Source organism: Struthio camelus, chromosome 10, assembly GCF_040807025.1.
Source record: "Struthio camelus isolate bStrCam1 chromosome 10, bStrCam1.hap1, whole genome shotgun sequence".
NCBI classification, from domain to species: Eukaryota; Metazoa; Chordata; class Aves; order Struthioniformes; family Struthionidae; genus Struthio; species Struthio camelus.
Genome location: NC_090951.1, coordinates 3668039 through 3690111, shown reverse-complemented (window position 1 = coordinate 3690111; position 22073 = coordinate 3668039). Strand labels below are relative to the sequence as shown.

Here is a 22073-nt window from a genome sequence, read left to right as displayed (position 1 = left end):
CTATTGAAATGTTATACTAATATCAGAGGGCCTATGTTATTATAAAATTACATGAACATCAATATGAAATGAGCAGGCTCAAGTGGGTCCCTTTCATATTCTTCGCTTGACATTTTTCAACGAAACAAAGGCATTTCCTGCAAAGGATTCGATTTCGGCAAAGCTATTTCCAATGGAAAGCTGCTCTGTCTGACTAGCTCCAGCGATAATGGATTATAGAATTAGGTGGATCATGGCCAACATCATGAATGCTGATGAAAACAAGGAATATGGACTGTCAGAGCTCAGTGTTACCGACTGGTCCGGAGGAAACTCCCCAAATGGCTACGGAGCCATCATTTGTCCGCTTAGCCCTCACTCAAGACGGACAGAATAGTTTCTATTTTTCTGCTTTTTTGTTGTTGTTTTTATTTGTTTTTCATCAAACAGCTGGGGCTCTCTGATCAGTATCTAAGGAGAAAGCCAGGATTGCTCCCTGCTGTCTAAGGACCCGGCGAAGCACAGACGTGAGACACCTTGAACATGCTTGCTGGATGGCCCAGTGTGAGATGCTCTAAAACACTCTTATTAACACGCTCCAGAAATGCTGCCGGAAAGGCTTTCTAGCCACAATATCAGCGAATATTAGGAAATCGGTAAAAGAGCCCCAGAACTGCCAAGTTTCTCCGCACGTGCAAAATACTCTCATGCTTTAAAGGATTAAAAATCCCTCCCTGTTAGCTGTGCCCGTAGCTGAAAAACACATTAATCTTGCCGAACACGGCCAGCAGACAGGAGCCAAAAGGTTGACGCTGGGGTGTGGCGAAGGGGAGACATATTTACATGCTATTGCTCAGCAGGTCACAGAAACAGGATGCTGATAACATCCTGCAAACTTCCTCCCCAAGCCGGCGGGGGAAAGGAGAGAGGATGGCCCCGAGGCACATAAAGACCAGCGAACCGCTCGCCGACGCGCCTGCTGGGAAGGTGGCGTTTCGGAGCGGACTGGCGGCCGGGACCCTTCTCCTTCGTTAGCGAGACGAGGCAACTTGAAAGCGAGGAGAACGGGGCCGAGGGAGAGGCCAGCCCGGCGGCCGCAGCCTGCGTAACGGCTGCCTGGCGCAAGCCCTCGTTTTATTGTTCCAGGTGTATTTTAAATTGTCCGGCGCTTGCAGAAAGGGCTCTTAATAGCTGGGTTCACACGCTTGCCTTGTTCGCTAGACAGCAGGGTTGACAGAGGTTCAGAGCCCTGTTACGCTCCCCGTTACGCTGATGCAAATCCAGGTGAGGTCCAAGCAAGGAGCGTCACTGTGGGCAGCCACAAAAGGCGGGGAAAGGACCCGATTCTCACTGCTTTCAGCATCGTCAAAAATATATAAAACGCGGCCGATTTTGACAAGAAGCGCATAGGATTTCTGTAATGCCGCCCGGGATGAGCAGGAAGAGGGAACTTGTTTGCGGAGAACACCGGGGTGATTTTTTTCCCCCTCCTTCTGAAAAGAAACACAAAGATATGCTCAGAAAGAGAAAAACAAAGCCTGCCGGCAAAGCGAGAGACCGCGACAAAAAAGCATCATCTGTCTGGGTTCGAGGAAAACGTTTTCCTTCGATAAAATCACCCCATCGTGATCCGCGCACCGCCTGGATGACACTTCCCGCACCGTTTGCAGACCCTCGGGCAGGGGCTCCGGCCTCCGCGGGGCTCGTTCTCCCGGAGCGTGCGCCGGCCGGTCCCTCTTCTGGGTCCAACTCTCCCCCAAATCCCAAGCGTAGAGAATATCAGTTACGAGCCCCCCGCCGCGAGCCTCCGCTCCCCGGGGCAAAAGAAACACTCGTCTGCAACTGCGCTTTCTCGCGGTTTCCTTCTCAATTCTGGGCGGTTTTGCCAAATTTTGGAGAAGTGAAAAATGGTCGCACCTATTCATTACACACACACGCACACGTAACATAGGGGTATATATGCATGCGTGCATGTGTACACATGTGTGTGTGTATATATATATATATTTCTTTTTAATAATGAAACCACCTTGTGGCGCAGATCCAGGATGTCTTCCTCAGCCCCCGCGCGCCTTGGACCGGGTGCCTCCAGCAGCGAAGCGGCGCACAAAGCCAGCTCTGTCTTTTTTTTTTTTTTTTTTTTTTTCCCCCCCCCTTCCCCTCCCCGAAATTCTTCTGTGAAAGCTAGACCTGCCCCGGAGCAAGTCTACCTTGTGCTTGGCCACTCAGAAGAAATTTGTCTTTGTACGCAGCCTGGTCATTTATCTTGGCAGCCGCTCTCTAGCACGGCTGGCACGCAAGCCCTGAAAAACGACACCTCGCTCGAGACGCCCGTGCAAACAGGTAGCGAGGCAGCTCCACGCAGCCGAGGGCTGCCGACGCCGCCGGTGCGGGCTCTGCTAAGAAGAAGCCGACGTCCGCAAGAAGCTTTTGTGTGTCCGCGCATCAGCTCTGGGGCTCGGCGATGGTAACGCTTTCTTGAGTCCTGAGGTCTCTTCTAATGATGCTGTTTGGGTCTATATTTGTGAGTGACTAGGACCGTGGTTACGACTGATGCAATTAGTGGGAATTTCTCGCTTGCTTGCTCTGTGCTCTGTTTATCTGGCCCGGCTGGGAGCCCGAGGGACACAGGTTCACTTCTGGCCACGCTGCTGAGTTACCGAGCTGATCCCAGCAAGTCGCTCTCCGCGCCTCAGCTCCTCTCTTCTGTGAAATGGGTCTAGCAATAATCACTTGTGCCAGCCAGCGAGAGACCCCAGCCACATTCCCCTGCCTGTGTGAAGGACGTTATCCACCTCACTAACTCATTTAGACCTCATCTGGCCAAAAACCACCCGGAGGTGGACTGCAACCTGCAGCTCCCTGTGCAGCAGAGGCTTTCGGCTGGCGCGCTCGCTCCCCGGAGGGGTCCTGCTGCGCAAGGTGGCCGTTGCTGCAGTGTGGCTTTGGTACGGCAGAACATACCTTCAACCCTCATCTTCCTTTAGCTAAAACAGGAAACAAAGCGTGCGAAGTAAGAGGCCGCCAGCCAGGGCTTGCTCCCTTTGGGGCCGGTTCCATTTTCTCGCCGAGGCCCCGAGTGACACCGTGGTTCGCCCTGTTTCATTTTCAGGTCATCGTTCCTGGAGCAAGAACAGGGAAGCGGAGCCCTGCGGCCCGAGAGACCTGCTTGTGACTCGTGAACGGGAGCAGAGCGGGAGCGACGGCGATGCGGGCACAAGCGTCCTTCGCTCCACGATGGTCTGACATTGCCAGCGCTGCCCCTCCTGATGCACTAAATCCCTTTGCACTAGATTTGCAAGCTGAACGTAAAGGTGAGTGGAGGCTTTCTCCTTATCTATGCCAGATTTTGTTTTCTCTCTGGCTCCTGGTTTCTACCCACAGGTATTTGGAAAGGACTTTTGTTGCAGATTTTGTGTGCTCTTTGAGGGCCAGAGCCTCCCGGGTGCTGCCTGCACCAAGAGCTGGGAGCATCCAGCAGCCAGAGGTCAGGGGAGAGTAGGGAAGGACTGGACATCTTGCGCTGGTGGGTGTTTCTTATTGAGGAGACTGGATTTAATAAAAAGAAATGGCTTTGGCAGCTTGAACGTTACCCGCTTGCTGCTTCAATGCTAGAGGAGGTGACATAAACAGTAATTTCATCTGCCTCCTTCCCCCTCTGCATCTACCCAGGCTAAATGCAGCCAGGGAAGAAAAATCTCATAGCTGAGATATGAGCTCAGATCAAAAAGTCGGTTTCCTTCTGACTTGGCCAAGAGGAAAAAATCCAGGAGAACAAAAAGGTCTCGGGGGCGGAAACCGGGATCTGCCTCCTCCCCGCTGGGAAAGGGAGAAGCAGCGGCTCCTCCGAGAAGGGCGCTAGCGCCTCGGTGCTGGGGGCCCCGCTGCCGACACGCTGCACCGAGCACCCGGAGACAGCTGCCGGGGAGCCCGCCGGGGCACGACGACAAACGGGCATTTTGCGGGAACGGCACGCGAGGACTGCAAACCCTCTCCGGTTACCCCTGGAAAAAAGCCCCTTAAACGCACTGCCGCTCTGGGGAGATACGCCGAATTTTCTTTCCAAGCAGGATCAGAGCTTGGAAATCTCTGGTGTGCTCTGAAAATAGCTCCTAAGAAAGGGCTTTTGCAGATCCTCACGGATACAGTCGTTCGAAACAAAAACCAAGGCCCTGCAGCACAGCGCTGCGTGGGAGCAGGGGCAGCCGGGCGCCGTGACGCACCGCGCGCCACGATGCACCACGACGCAGCGCGCGCGAGCCGCGGGGAGAGGAGCAGGGCCAAGTGCAGCAGGAACCGAGCTGTAGCAATGAAAACAAGGTGGAATAAAAGGGGAAGGAGCTGCCTTGCAGCCGGCCCATTTCCTTCCCCTCTCGAGCCCGTATCCTCTTTCCCTTGCCCCAAATTCAAGAAACAAAACCCAAAGGTGCTCATAAGCACCGCCGGGGCCGAACAGAGCTGGGGAAAGGCCCTTTCCTCAAGAGCCCTGCTGGCCCAGCTTGCTCCCGGCCGCCGCGGGAACAGGGGAGGTTCAGCGCCCCTGCAGCATTTGGAGATCACGGAGGGGTGAGACCAGGCAGAAGCAAAACCGCTGCAAAACAAGGGGTTGCCTGTCCTTTGCTCCCTACCTTGCACCAAAAAAGTCCCCGGGAAGAGCTGCTTGCACCCTTGCATCTCTGCCTTTCCTTCGCAAGCCCGGCAGCGGTGCAAAGCAGCTGAATTTGGGTGGGATTAAAACGTGAGTGTCTTTAAAAAAAAAAAAAAAAAAAACCTCGCGCACAGCTACGCAGCGCCTCGTGCATTGAAGACGTTAGGCCTCTGCAGGAAAACTCAGAGAGGAGCTGAGCTTCAGGCCCAGGAATGCGATTGTCACCGAAAGGGGAAATGGATGGGGCTGCTGGCCTGATTACCATCTATCCAAACTAATTAACGCCTTTGAGCTGCGGCCAGCCGCTCGCCGAAAAGTGAACTTTACGCTGAACTCCATTCCTCGCGCCAGAGGGAGCTTGTCAGCCCTGCCTTGCCTTCCCGCCGCAGCCTGCACCCTTTATCTCCCTCCCGAGTTTTCCTGTTTACGTTTCCCATTAGATTACTGTAATTAATGCAATAACAGCAGACAGTGTTTGGGAACGCGCTGGCTACCACTCGGCAGAGGAGGGCTGCCTGATCCCAGCCCTGGAAATCCAGGACACCCTCCTATGAAGTTGCTCAGGGGGTTGGCTGAAGCTTTACTTTCCGGGGGGAATAAAAAAAGCAACCCAAAATGCAACTGGCCCGGCATATAAATGCACCCAGAGGGGTCCGGTGGTTGCTATTTTGGACACGCACCCCAAAACCAGCCCCCAGAGTGCAGCTAGCCTTGCAGTAGGGGAGCACCGTGGGGCAAGGCACCAAGCACTGTACCAGCATCGCAGAAAGAGGCTCCCTGCATCTAAGCATCACCCTCTGCAATTAACCCTTTAGGAGATGCAGCTAATTGTTAATATCCTGGAGAGAAGAAGAAAGCGAAATCTCCCCCAATTTCCCCGTACCCCTCATTTCCTCGGAGGAGGAGACCCGCCGCACCAGCCCCGTACCCCGTACCGCTGCTGCAGATCCTGATAACGGCCGATGCCGTTCCCTCTGATGCAGACGGGCAATAGCCGAGGGGAAACCGGGGTCATAAAACCTCGCCATCGCTGTGAACTGGAGGCGAGCGGCGTGCAGATCGCTATCAGAATCAAAGTCCCCCCGCTGATGTATCGCCTCCGCTGTGTGTCAGGGCCCCTTTGGTGGAAACAGCCCCCTTGCTGTTATATGGCACCCACAGCAACTGCAGATGCCGCCTTTCCAGACCCCTCGAGTCCGGGGAGATTTAATACGGGTCACGTGGAGGCTTGGAGCTGCGGCACATCTGTGCTGGCCCTCATCCGCACGGAGGCAGCGACCTAATAGGTGCTACATAAAAGCCTAAGAGCAGGGAGGAGATATGCATCTTCAAGGAGGGAGGAAATTTCGCAGGAGGGAGAAGCAAAACAAGGGGGAAACAAAAAAAAAAAAAAAAAGGAAAAAAAGCAGGCTTTGAAATCAAAGCCCTGGCTGATCCCATCTCAAGGACGGAGGTGGCCTGGTGAGCAGATGAGACGTGAGCTGAACAGGGGCTGCAGACGGGGAAAGCTCTTCTGCTTACCTGGGAACGCAAGGAGCACTGAAAGGTGGCCCAAATCGATGCAGGCCATAACTGAAACAGAAATAGGCTCAAAATGAAGGGGAGGGCAAGAGGGGAGGAAGAGTATTTCATGCCTCAAAATCCAGAAAAGAGCAACCCTGGGTTCTGGGCTTGGCCCACAGTATTGATTTTCCCAGGAATCATCTGGATTATACTAATATATCCTGCAATACTGCTGTTTGGCGTGTGATTCTCACTAGACTCCGTTTTTCTAGCACCTTCAGCTCATTTATATTTCTCTTCCATGCAATAAATCCTGCTAATTCTGCAAGTGCGATCAAAACAGCCGCCGCAGCCTGCTGCCGCCCCCAGGTTTCTCGCCCTGGGGGATCTCTCACCGCGCCGTCGCTCGGGGGCCCCTCGCGGCTGCCAGGCTCTGCCGCGCTCGTCCCCAGCTTTTCTCAGAGGGGCATCAACCTGCCACCGTTCGCTTCAGGCGACAAAACCAGCAACGTTTGCCGTTCAAAAGTCCATCAGCTGCCAAGGCAGAAAGACTTGGCAATAACCCGTCCGCTGCTCCTGCTGGCCGTGCTCGCATACGCTCGCCCGCTGGGAGATTTGCGGTTTGCGTGCCCGTGGCCCCGACAAAGCCCGGCCCGAGCCCCGCCGCCAGCGTGATTTGCAGCGCGCTTGCTGCCCGGGGTCGGCGCGTGCCCGTCCTGGCAGGGCTCCCGCAAAGCCCAGGAGCCGGCGCGGTACCCTTCCCAGGACGGCCAGAGCCGGGGCTGGATTCCCAGGGGCGGTATTCGCCTCCTGTCTCCCGTCCCCTCTGCTCACCACCGTAGCAGTGCCCAGACCTTGCAAGAACAGCTGGTTAAGTTTCTCTCTCGGGAGGGTATTAACCCATTTGCAAGGACGAGCGAGGGAACTGATCTCGTTCTCTCTCCGGCTCTGCGTGCAACGCGCTTCCCGAGCGCTCTGCAGAGGCCTCCCGGGAGCCCAGCAGCAGCCTTGACCCGGCCGGCCGAAGGAGCGGGCCATGATCCCTGCTGCTGGAGTAATAAATATCCCTCCCTCTAGCCCATCAGCAGCAGGGTCAAGAGCCGGCTGGGCAGCCCAGATGTGCCTGCAGGTCACGGACCCGCTTTGCCGTCCATCCGCCAGTGCAAAGCGTTGCTCTGGCGCGTCACCCAGCCACGGCGCGGCCCCGAGCGCTGCAGCCTGCTCCTGGGTTGGGGTGGGATCCAGACTCCTGCGGAGTCAGCGGCTGCATCCATCGCAGCGCCGCACAGAGGGGTTCGGCGCAGCCGGAGCGCGGGAGAGGGCGAGGACCCCGGGCCGTCCGGTCGCTCTGGGGAGATGCACTTGCAAGTATGAAGCGCCAGTCCCTTTTGCCTGTGCTGGTTGCTGAGATAGCCCAGAGAAGTGAAGCTCCAGGCTAAAAATCCCTGAGGATGCAGCGATATTATACAGCTTGTTTGATGAACTCATACCATTACCAGCAGAGGAAAATTCAGCAGCACAATAAATCTCGCTGAGGAGATCAAGGATTAGATTAAAAACATGGTGCCTGCTTGACCCAAAGGGCCCATTCAGTATAAACTCAGCTTGCTGGCACAAGGTTGCCCATCTATCTATTCACGGGCAGCTCTCGTAGCAGCTCAGGGACTGTTTGCACTGCTCTACCCTCCTGTCTCCAGCATCACCACTCTTCCCCAGGCAGCATTATAAAGCATAAAGCCAGCACACACTCCAGCTCAAGGGCTCTGTTCAGTCTAGCACCTGCGACGCACAGCACCCGACACATGCACAGTATCGGAGACACGCACAGCATCCGAAATGCATGCCGCTCCTAGGCGTTTGCAGCACAGTGCTCAACTCAGGTGCAGCATTCGAGACGCGCACAGCACCCTAGACGTGTAGCGCAGCACCCCAACATTTGCAGCACAGCACCCGAGACACGGACAGCACGCAAGATGCATGCAGCACCCTAGGCGGGCACATCACGGTCCCCGAAGTGTGCGCAGCACCTTAGACGCATGCAACGCCCCAGACGGAGCGGCGGGGCCCTGCGTGTGGGTTGCGCTCACACTCACTAGAGGGAGGCAGCCTCAAAGATAAAGCTGGAGGCGACAAGCGGCAGAGGCCGAGCTCACAGGGCGGGCACCCCGCAGGGGCTCTGCATCTCTGCCCGGGGGCATTGCCCTCGGAGAGGGCTCCCTGGTCCCAACCTCCCCGGCACCCGCCGGAGCAGACAGGTTAGGCAGGACTCACACAGGGTCTGAACACGAGCCACGCTCAGTTTGCTGCTGTTTTGGGTAGCTGGGCTCAGTTTCCCAGTGGTTTGAAGCCTCCAGGGCTGCTCTCGCGCAGGGTCTGAACGCGAGCCACGCTCAGTTTGCTGCTGCTTTGGGTAGCTGGGCTCAGTTTCCCAGTGGTTTGAAGCCTCCAGGGCTGCTCTCGCGCAGGGTCTGAACGCGAGCCACGCTCAGTTTGCTGCTGCTTTGGGTAGCTGGGCTCAGTTTCCCAGTGGTTTGAAGCCTCCAGGGCTGCTCTCGCGCAGGGTCTGAACACGAGCCACGCTCAGTCTGCTGCTGCTTTGGGTAGCTGGGCTCAGTTTCCCAGTGGTTTGAAGCCTCCAGGGCTGCTCTCCCTGCAGGCTGGGCGCTCTGCACAGACCTAAGCCCCCCCACCGAGCCGCAGCGTGCCCCCAGGCACCAGGGCAAACCCCTTCGTAAACCCCACTTCGAGCCTCTGCCCGGGGTAAGCCCCGCTCAGGGATCCGGGGGCAGCACCAGCAACATGTACCCAGGACCCTCCTCCGGACCCTCCGGGAAACCTGGGTTTCACCAAGTCGCATCTCGGTCAAATCTCACACCTCCGTTTCCTTCCATCCACTTATTGTTCCAAGTCACGAGGAATCGATCCTGTGTAGTTTGAGGCAGTAATGAAAAGTGCTCCAAGATCCAGGCCATGCTAAATATTGCCTACATGTGGTTTCTAAGCGGTGCAGAAAATAACACCTTGCTCCTAAATTTATTACAAAATGATGTGCTCATTCCAACCTGGTGCTAAAACTGCAAATCTCTGCCTTAATAACCAGCGGCGGCAGGCAGGAGCAGAGGAACAATCAGTCCCGTTGATCAAACGCATCTTTCTGCTGCATCGGGAGTTTCTGCAGCAGAAAAAATAGCTGTGGAGCAGCCAAGAACGGAGTTTTGCTGCCAGCACCAAGACTTGCCGCTCACAGAGGGCAACACGGGCATAAAAGCAGAAAGTTCAGGCTTTTCCCTTCATTTTGTATTCCAAATCAATTTGATTTCGGATGGGTTTAAGCTGCGCCATTAATGTCTTAAGAGCTTCATATATTTGTGAAGAGTATTATTTATACCTACCAGCATACACCTTTATGTAAAGAGTTCTGCATATACAGAATACAGCGTGGTCGGCTCTGGAAAGGAAATACAAATGCCGGTACTCTGGGTATATTTTTAGGACCAAGAGAACTATGAAAAGACAGTATAATCTTAATCTTAAGATATAATTAATAATAATAATTAAGATATTTAGAAAAATATCTGTTTAGTAGTGCAGCTTGTTATACAGCCACTTAATGAATATATCATATACAGAGAGACCCCCCACAGGAACACAGCATAAGTGGTTAAAGACATGTTCCAAAAGCACTTCCTTAAGCAGTCAATGTTGTATCTAAACCCTGTGTTTCTCCAAAGCTTTGTAAAATAGTCTGGAATAAAAATAGACTTTTGAGAATCAATATAGGTAGATGGTTCCACTTCCCCTCTCCCCCAGGGAAAAAAAAAAAAAAGAGCCTAGTGAAAGATTAAGTTAAATTTTTAAGGAAGTTTGAGAAAAAGTTAGTTTTTGAAACCCCAGTGTCCCTTCCCCGGGCTGATTTAGGGGAAAAGGCTGAGTTTCTACTTTCTCCTTAAAACTCGGGATGACATTTTTGCTACTGGGCAGCCAGGGCAGAGCCTGCTGCTGCTGAGGTTGGTGCAAAACGGCTCTTCCCTCGGCACCGCCGCTGCCAGCTGCTCGCCGCGCGATGCTGCGACGAGTTCTGCGCTCCCCCGAAAGAGCGCTGGAGGAGCTGCATTAGCAAAGCCCCGAGAGAGGCCGCGAGGAGCCGGCCTGTTTCACGACGGCAGGACCCGGCTATTTATCTAAAGAGATGAAAGCTCACCCAAAGTGCAACTCCAAGCGGAGGTCTTCATTTTGTCAAGACGCAGCTCCTCTCTCCTCGCTGCTCCATCCTGCAGACTTGGTGGTTGCCGAAACATGCACGTTTTACATCCTAAATATCTCCCTTGCATAGAGGAGCTGTAAATATCACAGCACTAACCGGCAACAATAAATGGGAAAAACGTGGTTGAATCTAGACTAGGAGCTCCCACAGAAGCTGTGTTTTCTGACGTCCTTGTCTTTCTAACACAACGTCCACCTCAGTCACCGCATTTAAACATCCATCTGCTACAAGCGCAGATGAATATAAACAGCTCAGAAAATTCAAAGGGGTTTTTGCCCTCTGTCTCCTAGCTGTGCAGGGACTTATCTCTCAGAATAAGGGTTCAGGTTGGTATGGTGTCCAAAGGCAGACTTGTAACAGGAGGGACTCGCGCAGGTGAGCAGAAGACCCTCCCGAAGCAGGGCTTGCACCATGCCTGCCTGCAGCTGCTCTCCTTCAACTCCACGCAAGGCCCGAGAACCGACTTTGGGAGAGAAACCTCAGGAAATGAGAGGAAAGCCAAGCTCTACTTGGATATATGGCTGCTCAGCAGTTTAAGGCATTAAGCTGCCACAGAGCCCTTCTGCCACACGGTCCCACCCCATCCCTGTTCTGAGCCGGTCTGGGGAGCTGATCCAGCAGAAAAAAAAAAAAAACCTTAAAATGTCGTTTTGGAAAGATTATTTTTGGCTGTGTCAGCTCCTTTGCGGCCTGGCCCCTTGAACCCCACCATCCACAGCAGCTGTATCCCCAGGGACGGAGGGCAGCTGGGATTTCTGGTGCTCAGACCACACTCACTTCCTCCCTGCTGCAGCTTTCCCGCGTGACCTCCGGCATGTCCCTGGGTTTTTCGGCAAGCCAGCTTTAGCGTCACGAGGCCAACTCCCTTTGGGCTGCTTCCCGCAGCAGGGCGAGAAAGGAGCCCCCCAGGAGGGTCCTGCTCCAAGTCTCTCCCTGAGAGCCCCATTAACCCTTGGGCTCACCTATCCCTGTTCTTGCCCGAACAGGCTGAGGACACCCATATTGTGACACTTGTGCTACGTTTGTAGAGACCATGCGCGTGTTTAACCCAGCAAACTTACACCTGGCTTGACCCGAGCTTGCGCCATGCACAAAACTCCTAGCAGGGTGGCCGGGATCGGGAGCGACTCCCGAGCGGAGCAGTCACTGAGGCTGGTGTACGAGTGTGCACTGATCCGGGCAGCTGACCATGAGCGTGACGTCGTCCGCAGGAAAGGGAAAATCTAGCGACAGAGCCAGGAGGCCACATCCTTAGCCACTTGCGCACGTCGCGCGAGGCTGGCTTCCCTGGTCGCAGGCACCACAAAAGCCTGTCTAAGCCCCATGGTGCGACCGCTTGCAGCCAGCACCCTGCCCGCAAAAGCTCGGGCAGCAAAACCACTTCAAGAGGTTACGCAGGCAGAGTCAGGTGCTTTCAGGCACCTGCTCCTCTGGCTACTAGTCTCTCCTCGCAATCCCCTTGCTTTAAGCACCGCCGCGTGTTTGCTTTGGCTTTGCTTTTACAAAGGAGCTCTCTGCAGACAAACGCAGGTTGTATCTCCTCCTCCACCCCGTCCTGAGCAGATGTAATCCGTCTCCAAACAAAGGTCTCTGCAGAGGTTTTTGTGTCCCTACGCATGTCCTCTCTTCAGCCTTTGCCTGTCCCAGTTTAGCCAGGCACATCAGCAGGTACTTCTCAGCTGGGCTAACGCTCCCTCTGCTACAACCACGTCTTTATCCAAGAGGTGGACATCATAGCTCAGACTTGTCCCACCTGCTGCGTGGTCCACGTGTGTTATCCTCAACTACCTCGAGAGCTACAGGAGCATTCATATGCCTGGGACACCAAGGGCCTTTCTCCCACAACCAGCTCCAAAGGGAGCCTGAGGCAACCATTTGCTTGGGACTAAAGGCAGGTGGGAGATGATCCCACCTGAGCTCTCCTCTCCAGCCTGGAGGTTCACCACACCTGAGCCTTGTCCCATCACCCACAGCCTCTTACCTTCAACACCACTGCTCTAGCTTGCAGCAAAGGCTTATTTATAGCAGCCTGAGGTTATTATATAACAAAAAGGCTGGTTTCACACCCCCCCCCCCAAACCCAGCCCAAAGGAGCTGGGGGGAGGATGGCGCAGATGTGTGGTTAGAGTTTTGTAGAACCTTCCAACAAGCTCTGTTTGTCTTCTGGTTAAGCAGCGTGTCTCTCTCGGAAAGAGGAAATGGTTTGGAGACCGCTTTTTTTTTTTTTTTAAATGAGCTGAGTGTAAACTAAATGCTGACATGAAGGAGCAGCAGGGAAGAAATTTTGCATCAGGAGAAAGTTTAGCAGTGGCCAAACAGTTCCCACGAATGCTCTCCTGCAGGAAGGACTCGAGCCTGCTGCAGAACATAGGGGTTTTTATATGAAATCCTTCCACAGCAGGGCCTTTGAGTGCTGAGCTGCTTCTAATCTGCAACTAGTGCTGGAAACCATCACTGGCTCTTTTTTTTTTTTTTTTTTTTTGCAAAAGCAGCATGCCATTCCTGCAATCAGGCAGCTGAGAACAGTTTTTTTGGGTAAACTCTGTGCCATGCCACCACAATTAGGAGTGACATTTCCTCTTTGCCAGGAGCTTCCTCAGAGCCCCCCACAGCAGGTGTTGCACAGCTGATGTTGGGGTTTGGTCTGGGACACAAACCCACGCGGAGCACCTGCATCTTTCCAAATTCCACTTGAGAAATGAGTAAATTGTAGTGATTGCTTTCCAGAGTTTGCTTTGGTAAAGAAGGTTGCTGAGAAACAGCACCCTGAAGTATCCCTGTGTTTATTACTGGCTCAGCTGGAGAGCGGAGCCTGTTACAACACCGACCTCCACGAGCTGCCAGGACACAAGCACAGTGCAGCATTATTTATTAACGAGCACACCAGCACATTTCTCCCTGCATATCAGCCTGATGGAGGTTTCTAGGCAGAAAACACCCAAGGAAGGGAACAGTGCAAAGCAGAGGGGAGGTCCAGGCCCCTGCGATGGGGAGGAACTGGCAAGGCGAGGGGAGCAGGGCTGCTCCCCAGCTGCAAAGGCAGAGCAAGAGCAGCTGGTGCCCTTCAGTGCCCTTGATCCTTCCTTCCCCTGCAGCCAGCACTGAGATGCAGCCAAGCGAGGTCGAGAAGGGCTCCCCAGGGACCCTCGCTTCACGTGCACCACCCAGTTGCAAGGAAGGTCTCAGGCAGAGCAGCCTTTCCCCAGGGCCTGTCCCATCCCTGCCTGCCGTCAGGCTCAGCAGCATTTCTGAAGAGCTGATTTTCTCTCTCTTCAGTCGATCGATGCTCAGTAGCAAGCGTTAGAGACAATCCATCAGCAGCCTTGAACTCAGATACACCTCTCCCAGGTTCTGACAGCTGTAGCGTAGGAGAACACCCTCAAGACGTTTTCAAGGGATGGAGCTAAGTTAATGGCATATGCCAGTTAACTAGCTCTAGCAGCAGCTATGAGAAAAAGGAAGAACCAAGTCTCTCAGCCCTCTCCTCGGCCAGCAAATACAGCCATAGGTCAGAGGTTGCGTGGCCTACAAGGTACATGACCTTCTCCAACCACTGCAGCCTTAGCAAATACTGCAGCAAAAGCACTTCCTCCCCCAGCACCATGCGCCCAGGGAGGCACACCAGCAAGAGAAGGGTGCTCCCGGCCACACGTCAAGGGGCAGCAGGCAGTTAAGCATGTTGGGGCGGTGTCTGTAAAAAGGTGAGGATTGTTTGCAAGGCAATGAAGGGAAATGGGGGTAAAAGGGCTGGGATGCTTGTTTGGGGGTAAAAAGCTCTGCTTTGGGTGTTACGGAGAGTTCTCTTTATTAAGCACATTACCTATTGACAACATCAGTGGAAAACCACAGATTTAGAAATTAGCTCCAGACTTGTTACTTGCCATGACTTGAGCTGAGGAATAAACTCCAAAAAAAGGGGCCAGGAAGATGTGAGCACTCTTCTCCCAGGTGTGCTGGTGGCATGGGGTTTGAGGAAGGGGTCTGCCCTGGTGAAGTATGGATAGAGAGACAGCAGAAAGGTCTCCTGGGCTCTGCCGGAGCTGCAGGGGTTTGCTGGAGCCCCTGGCTCTCCCGAGCCTGCCCGCCACACTTGGGTGCCACAGTGGCTTGCACTGAAAAATGCAGTTCTTTGTCTCACGTATATGGTCAGATCACCCTGGCTGTGAAACAAGAGCGCTCTGAGCAGTGAATAAGCCTACCGCAGGCTTCATGTTCGCTAACGAAGGGAAAAGCAGCAGCTTCGGCTGCCAGAAGATCTGTGCTCGCGGAAGTGGCGCTTTCTTTTCAGGGAGTTTGCAAGGCAGAAAGCCAGCGTGCGCAGCCACTGGGTGGCAATCGCAACCCGGCTGCGGTGCCAGCCCGCACCCACCGCTTTCACAGAGCATCACTTCGCTTCCCCCCGTCATGCAAATGCTGAAACATCTGGCAGCAAGGCGACTTGTAAAGATAGCCCTCAGCGAAGCAAATACAGGAACAGGGTCCCAGCCAAGCTGTCATTTATTTAAAGCTTTTTTATTGTTATTTTTCCAATGCTCATTTGCCTGGATAGGTTTGCGCTGCTGCTGCCACTTGCTCGGCTTTGGCACGGCGGGTCGGACCCTGGCTGCAGGCACTCTGCAGCGCAGGGGACCGATGCGGGGGTACGGCATGGCGGCACCCTTCCCATCCCACCAGGGAAAAGCCACTCCTGGGGAAGGAGGTGCCGTCAGGTGGGGGAAAGCACCTGGCTGAGACAAAGACACATGGGGAAAAACTGTCACTTTTCAGGGAGGTCTTGGGCTCACGGGAGAGGGTGCAAGCTGCGTGCTCGCTCAGCAAGGACCTCGTCCTCATTCGACACCCGCTGCAGCCTCCCCGCTGCCTTTAGGTTCCTGGGGTCTTTCGAAAGGTCTGAATTGCCCATAAAAGCTGCTGGGCTTGTCCCCCTGGCTCACTCCAGGCAGGGCCACGTGTCCCCCGCTGCAGTCCTTTCACAGCACATCCTCTGTGCTCAGGGAGCTCAGCTTGCCAGCGTCCCAGCGAAACCTCTCCGAGGGGACCGTGGCAGAAGCACAGAGGTGTTTCCTCCGCAAACGCAGCCAGGGCATTTGTGCACTTCCCTCTTGTTCTCTGCAGGCTGATTTGGGATTAGGACCAAAGGACTGGAAAGGAAACCTGCAGTCTAGGAGACCAGAGCTTCCCTAACACAGGCTTTCTTTGCAGCCTTGGGTGAGTCACCCTCTTTCTCCAGGCCTCTATTTGCCATCTGCACAATGGGGATGTTAGCACAACTTTACCTACGGGAGCTAGCATGAGGTTAAGTGAGAAATACCCCGAGTGCTTATGTTGTACTTCTAGAGAGTTTTTTCATATATACTGTGGCTCATATACAGAACAGTATGTTATAGCCACAAAGACCCAATGATTCAAGCCCACATATTGAAAGGCAGTGAGCAGCAAACTGCTTCGTACACGCACGCACACACACCATCAGTGAGGCTGGCTCTGCCTGGTCCCAGATGCAGCTTCCATAGCGGTTGCTCCGCTTGAACCATGCTCGAAACAAACCTTCAAACATCACCTTCATTGATTCCTAGCGGAAGGTCTCCAGGGGCTTTACATGGACCTCCGCTGGGGAGGCCTGCTGCCCTCCAAAACCTGACTGGGCTGCAAGCCTGAAGGTGGTGGGAAGATAACCCATGAGGCTGGAGAGCCCAGAGGGAGGCAGGAGGCACCAGCCTGGTGGCTGCCTCCAAGAGTCTGCCCTGAGATGAGCCCAGCCACCTCTTCCCCATCTCCCCAACCGCTACCCACCAGGAAGGAGGCGATGGGGTAGCACTACACCAGTGCCAATGAGTAAGACACTGTGGTTCCCCTCTGGTTTTGTGGGGCCAAGCACCAAGGTTTGCAAAGCTGCGATAGGTCCTAGGGCTCGCCGCTGCAGTCGCTACTAAAGAAAGAGCCTCAGTGGTAACAGGGAGAGGAATCGTAGCGGGCGGCGGAGCACGGAGAGCCAGGGCTTGCAACTGCAGGAGCCGAAGGTACCCGAGACTGGGCAAGAGCAGACCGAGGGGCTCAATGGAGAGGGAGAGTCGGGTGCTGCTGTACAACCAGCTCTGACTTCACAGGTGCTTATCTGAAACAAGTTGCCCAAGTCTCTGGTGGAAAAGAAGGGAGGCTGGAATGGAAGGACGGAGGCAAAGAGGAATGGGGACGACAGAGCCTGAAGAAAGAGATAAACAGAGCAGCTTGTGGTATCTGTGTAGCCACCTGCAAGATGCATCTCGCCTGAGCTCAAAGGTACTCACTGGTCCCAAAACGCGCAGATTGTCAGCCAGCCTTCTCCTGCCAGGGGAGGCCAGCGAGGGGGAGAAAAAAATCCCATTCCAGTTTAAGGAAGGAACCCAAGGCTGCCAGAGTCACTGCTACGAGATGATTAATGCAAACATCGCCTAGTGAAGAGCCCGGCCTCATGGCTGCTGGCTTGTTTCTGGAGATCGTTGGGGTCATGTTGAAGAGGAGACTCTGCGCTTTGCAGATGGCCCTGCTGCCAGCCTGAGCACGCAAGGCAAGGGATTGCCGGTGCCTCAATGACAGCGCAGAGGTGGCCTGCGACTCCAAGAACAGCCTTACCTGCAATGCTATTTTGTTGTTATTGGGTGAAGGCAGCAAGTAAAGAACTGTTCTGGGTGTGGCCTTCCCAGAACAGGTGAAGCAAACACGCAACCTCTCCATGCTTCGGATCACAAGTACTCTAATTCAACCGTGAGATTTCTCAGGCTAATCATTAAACAGGAAAATGCCTTTATATCTTACAAGAATTTCACTTGCTGCCAACATCTGTTCCCAATGCAAGGCTGCCAGAGTTTCTGGGAAACCCTTTTAGCCTTTTTATTGTGTTTATTAACTCTAGCAATTCAGTGCTGGTGGCAGGTTTTAGAGAAACCTCTCAAGAGATTAAAGTCCTGTCTTATAACCACATAAATGGTCTAACGAGGCCAGTCACAAGGCAGCTAAGTGGAAGAGATATGCACACGTCAAGGGACGTAGTTCTGCTGGTTTTCAGACGTGGATACACAACCACAGGAGCTGGTGCTTGGGTGCTTCCAACTCAGAAGGCCACCAGGTTGTCAGCAGACAGTTGCAGTTCTGGTTCCTGGCCAACCTGTGCCAGATTTTTCCATTTCACCTCCAGAAGATGTTACCCTAGATGGCATCAGTTGGTTGTGGCCGCAGAGATGTTTTACGGGAACCAGAAGCTCTGTGCGGCTGAGCCGTTGTGCCCACACAGAAGTGAGGGCCCTGCTACAGTTTCATGCAGGTGGAACCAAGAACAACAGGAGGCACCGACACAAAAAGTCCTGCCTTGGTTTCACTGGTGAACCACACTTTTTTGTTGCATTGTTTTAATTCTTGGCTTGGGGCGGGGGGAGGAAAATGACTCCGATCTGGTTATTTCCCCCGAAACCATCATGAATCGTCGTGCAGCCAATCGGGCTGCTTGCCCAGCATTCCAGTCTTCCCTTTTATGGTCATAATCTGGCCTCTCCGAGAGAAGACGAAAATGGACCGCACCGAGATGTGGTTGGTTCATTCCACATGGCAGGTTGTCCCATGACGTGCTCCGATTAACAGATCACACGGCTAGAAAAGGGGAAAAAGCCTTATCGGGCAGAAGGTGATGGCTCTTGTGGTGCAGGTTTGATTCAAAAGAACATAGTCCCACCAGGCCTCTGAGATGACGAGACACGGAACACGTCGGTGGATGTGCTGCCAGACCGCACGATCATCTGTGCTAATGATACTTAGCTAATTAGAGCCCAGCAAAACAGTGTTATAGACACCGTGACTAGTATTGGTTATGATTCCAGGAAGACTTTCAAGGCTCAGCCTTAAATTGGGCCCCTGTTGCTCGTTTGACTAACGAAAAAATGGTAACCACTAACCCCAAAGAGATTTCAGCCCAAATGAGGAAAGATGTTCATCCTTCAGCTAGCAGCAAATACACGCTGACTCCTGTTTGTTGTTAGTACCAAGCATTTACAAAATGCTGCCTCAAAGCCTTTGGGACTGCAAGACTCCAAACACGCATCAAGCTTCTCCATGTCTCTTTATAAGCCGGGTCTCCTGTGTAGCAGCTTGAAGGCTTCCATCACTAGCAAGCATGAGTCAAATCCATGGAGAAGGCTTCTTGTAGGGCAGGTCCAGGCTAGCACATTACAGCGGTGAAACCCATGTCCAGGGGCCAACCTGAACATCTCCAGAACGGATGTTCGGATCTTTAGATGGTTTTTATGGGCCCTGGTTAGTTCTCAATCTAATAATCTTACATTAGACTTTGCTTGCCAATCAGTGAAACTGCTTGTCCCACACGGGAGAGGAGGCAGATACCTAACAAGCCATAAAGGAAACAACCTTCCCACTCTGACCCGGAGCATCCTTCCGAGGGAATCGGCGAGGGAGCACTCGCTTTTGTTCTGACCAGAGGCAGAATTTGCAGTTATCTGGCCTTTTTGTTTCAGTGGGATGAACTAGGAAGCAGTCATGAAGAATTAGCAGCCCAAACCCTGATCTCCGCCCCCTCAGAGCAGCTCCAGCAGACCCGGGACTCCTGCGTCGATCCCCATGCCAGCACGTACACCTCACTCCGTCTGCCCGTCGGTATGCACCTTGAATCTGCGTGCTCTGGGATTCAAAAAACGCAAAATCTTTGGCAAATGGAATCCCTCATCATAATTTGCGGCTCTTTTAATCCCAGCCTCAGGCAGAAAGAGGAACAAATTATTGGAGGAGGAAAAAAAAGGGTCATTTGAAGTGACCTGAGAGCAAAGTTTGGCTCTAGCATCATAGGCCTCCAGCAGCCTGAAGCAGTGCTGTGAGAGGAATAAGCTCCCAGCTTGTTACTTCCTGATGTATTTCCCTGTACTGATCATATTTAAAACTCTTCTCCTGACACAGCAAATTAGTTGGTTAAAAGAGAGATTCCTTTGCAAAGTGGGAAAAAAGAGAGAAAGTGACATTGCTTAAAGAAGATTTAAAGAATGTCATATTGGACCCAGGTTGAGCCTTTCTAGCAAAATCCTACCGGAGCCAAGCTAGAAAATTTGGTATTAATGAGCAGGGAAAGAGTCTCTTAGTTTCCCTTTTTCCATCACCCTTTCTAAGGCAACACAATCACCCCAAAGCTACAGAGGAGATCTCATTTCTTCAGTGCACCGTCTCTGACAGCTCCGTCATGTAAAATTAGAACATAGGAAGTTTCAGGAACAAATTCTCAAATGTGCTTCAGTTGCAAGCAGATGAGATTAGTACCATGGGGAAAATACCCTCCCAGGCTGAACCTCTTGTCTTGACAAATGAGCAGAGAAATGTCTTGCGAAGTCAGAGGTGTAGAGGATGGTGAAGCAAAGCATTAGGAAGCTAAGCATTAAACAAGCTAAGCTCTTTTTTCCAAATATCTTGACCCAGACTTCCACGCATGGTCCTCTGTACAAGACAGACAGGAACAAACCACACGACAGTTTCTGCTGCTGCATATCAGTCATTAAAGGGGTGCGCTGATAGAAGAGGTAGGAAGAAAAGTAGTGTTGCTGGGCATCAGAATCAGCCCCAAGACTTGCCTGCAAAGCCTGCATAATGTCACTGTATAAATTCATGAGCCTGTTCCTCTGGGGAACTGTGCTTTAGTGCCAAGAGATATTGCAGAATTACAGCAATCAGAAAACAATCAAGAGTGTGGGAAAACGCTGATGGGAGAGACTGAAGAAATTAGGATAGTTAGAAAGACAAATGAGAAGGAATAAAACACAGGTATTAAATAATTGGTGGGAGGCAGGAGGTAGATTAAAAGCTTTCACAGCCTCTACTCCAAGCACAAGGAGCCATTAAAGGAAAGGAATAGATGGGAAATTAAACCTCCCCGAAGGGCAGCACTTTCTCTTGGAAGAGGTGATGAGACCAAGCAACTCACTGCCCCACGTCCCATTAGCTGAAGCCACCATGATGATGAGAACAACAAGAATATCATGTGTTATCACGTTAATAGTAATAAAGAGAGAGCTGAAAGGGCTTTCAGAAACCTAACTGCTGAAATCGAGCTTTTCCCCTCCTCTCCTACTGCAGGTCTCTGGCTTTTTCCTATAAGCATCTGGAGGGAAGCAGCCACTCTTGGGAAGGCTGCCCACAAGATTGAACTAAGAAGTCTGATGCGAATCTCCCACACAGAACTCGACAGTGGAGAGACCTCAGCCACCCTATGGACATCTAACCCCACGCAAATCTTCCCCTTTGAGCCTTGCCCTGCCATATCCCGTCTATAATTCAAGTAAACCTCATAACTGATCCCTAAAGATGACCTTAGCTCAATGTATTTCCGATAATCCGCTGTTGTGGCCACTCATTAATGTTTAACCCTGGAGCAGGGGGAGGTTGCTGCGACATGCTGTCAGCATGCAAAGGAAACTACACTCCCAGCAAAACACTGAGAGCAGCTATTGCATCCCACCTTTGGGGTTAAATACTCGGTTGGTTAAATAAAAGTGATGAGCTGCAGCTGAGGGAGCTTTCTGGGCTAACTGCACGTTGCTGGCCCCAGCTGCGGTGAAGTGCTCACTGCCTCGTGCTATGCTGGGCTGATAACCCCCTGCAGCATCTAGTGCCCTCCCAAAATGAGCTGTGGGTAGGAAGCAAGATGCCAGCATGGCAGAGCTGCCACCGAGATCTGTCGGAAGCGTGGATGCCTTCTCACCATCTCACGGTGGGTTGTCTGGCGCTCGGGGCTCCTCATGGATCCCCACTTCTCAGAGTCCTGGTATAAGGTCAGACTCATCCTTCCTTTTTCTGAAAAACAAGAACTGCATGGACCTCTCTGAATGGAGAGGCAGAGAGAAAGAGGAAAAAGTGCATTTTTGAAAAGGCTGTGTTTTTTTTACAACAGTTTCATGTGTTCTTTTGGGCCAGATCCATGGCATTTTGGAACGTTCTGATTTAGTGGAAGTGCTGACCCCAGCAAAAAGCAAGGTGATGTGGTGGCCAGAAAGACAAAATAATGAGAAGGATTAATCATGCCTTTTTGGCTCTGCCAAGCTCTTTACACTGCTTGACCTCTGGAAGGCAAGAGCCTGAAAGTGAAAATAAAAGGAAAGATAAAGGTCATTTATTAGACACTTTTAAAAAAAAAAATGCTTGGCTTTTGCAAATACTCCTCCAGTAGTTTTATGAATGTCTTCTCATACTCCTGGGCAACTCCCATGTGTCCCAAAGCCCTCCAGCTGCGGGGATGGGTCCAACTTCCCCATCTTAGAGTGGGAAGGCCACCTGGGGACATCAACCCGGGGCTCTCCCGGGCGCTGCACAGCAGGCAGAAAGCGCGAATGCTTTTCCATTCGCCTGCTCATTGCAACCCTGGAGGCTGAGCAAGTGTTTTTGAGGGAAAATGGGCGAGGCGGAAACCTTTCAGTTTCCTTTTTAGATGTCGCTCTTCTCCCAACGTTAGATGATGCCATTTGAAGGAGAACAGCCCGGGCTTGAAGGACCTTCACATTCAAAGCCGAATAGCAGCTGTCCTTCTCTAAACAGTATTTTTAGGTCATAACCAATATCTCTGTGCTTCTTCCTCCTTTCCTATCTGTTTATAAATCAAAATTCCTGGAATCTCTGCTCCCCCTTCATTTAAGTGACTCATTAGAAAGAGTAGAAGTG

At 52.6% G+C, this 22073-nt stretch overlaps 3 long non-coding RNA genes across 4 annotated transcripts in view; 1 reads left to right on the top strand and 2 right to left on the bottom strand.

Moving 5' to 3' along the window:
- The window catches only part of LOC138068449 (uncharacterized), a 41273-nt gene that overhangs the window by 2823 nt on the left and 16377 nt on the right, over positions 1 to 22073 (bottom strand). The gene's annotated exons all lie outside the window — the stretch shown is intronic.
- Positions 64 to 21127, top strand: LOC138068447 (uncharacterized). Its single transcript, XR_011143260.1, has 3 exons — positions 64 to 3293; positions 15510 to 15602; positions 20496 to 21127. It is a non-coding gene; the product is annotated as an uncharacterized lncRNA (long non-coding RNA).
- On the bottom strand, positions 3292 to 12415 carry LOC138068446 (uncharacterized). 2 transcript variants are annotated; one of them, XR_011143258.1, is made up of 3 exons: positions 10332 to 12415; positions 9523 to 9578; positions 3292 to 6199 (listed from the first exon to the last, which is right to left on the bottom strand). It is a non-coding gene; the product is annotated as an uncharacterized lncRNA (long non-coding RNA). The 2 variants fall into 2 exon arrangements; XR_011143259.1 differs by having other exon boundaries at positions 3292 to 9578; positions 10332 to 11617; positions 12376 to 12396.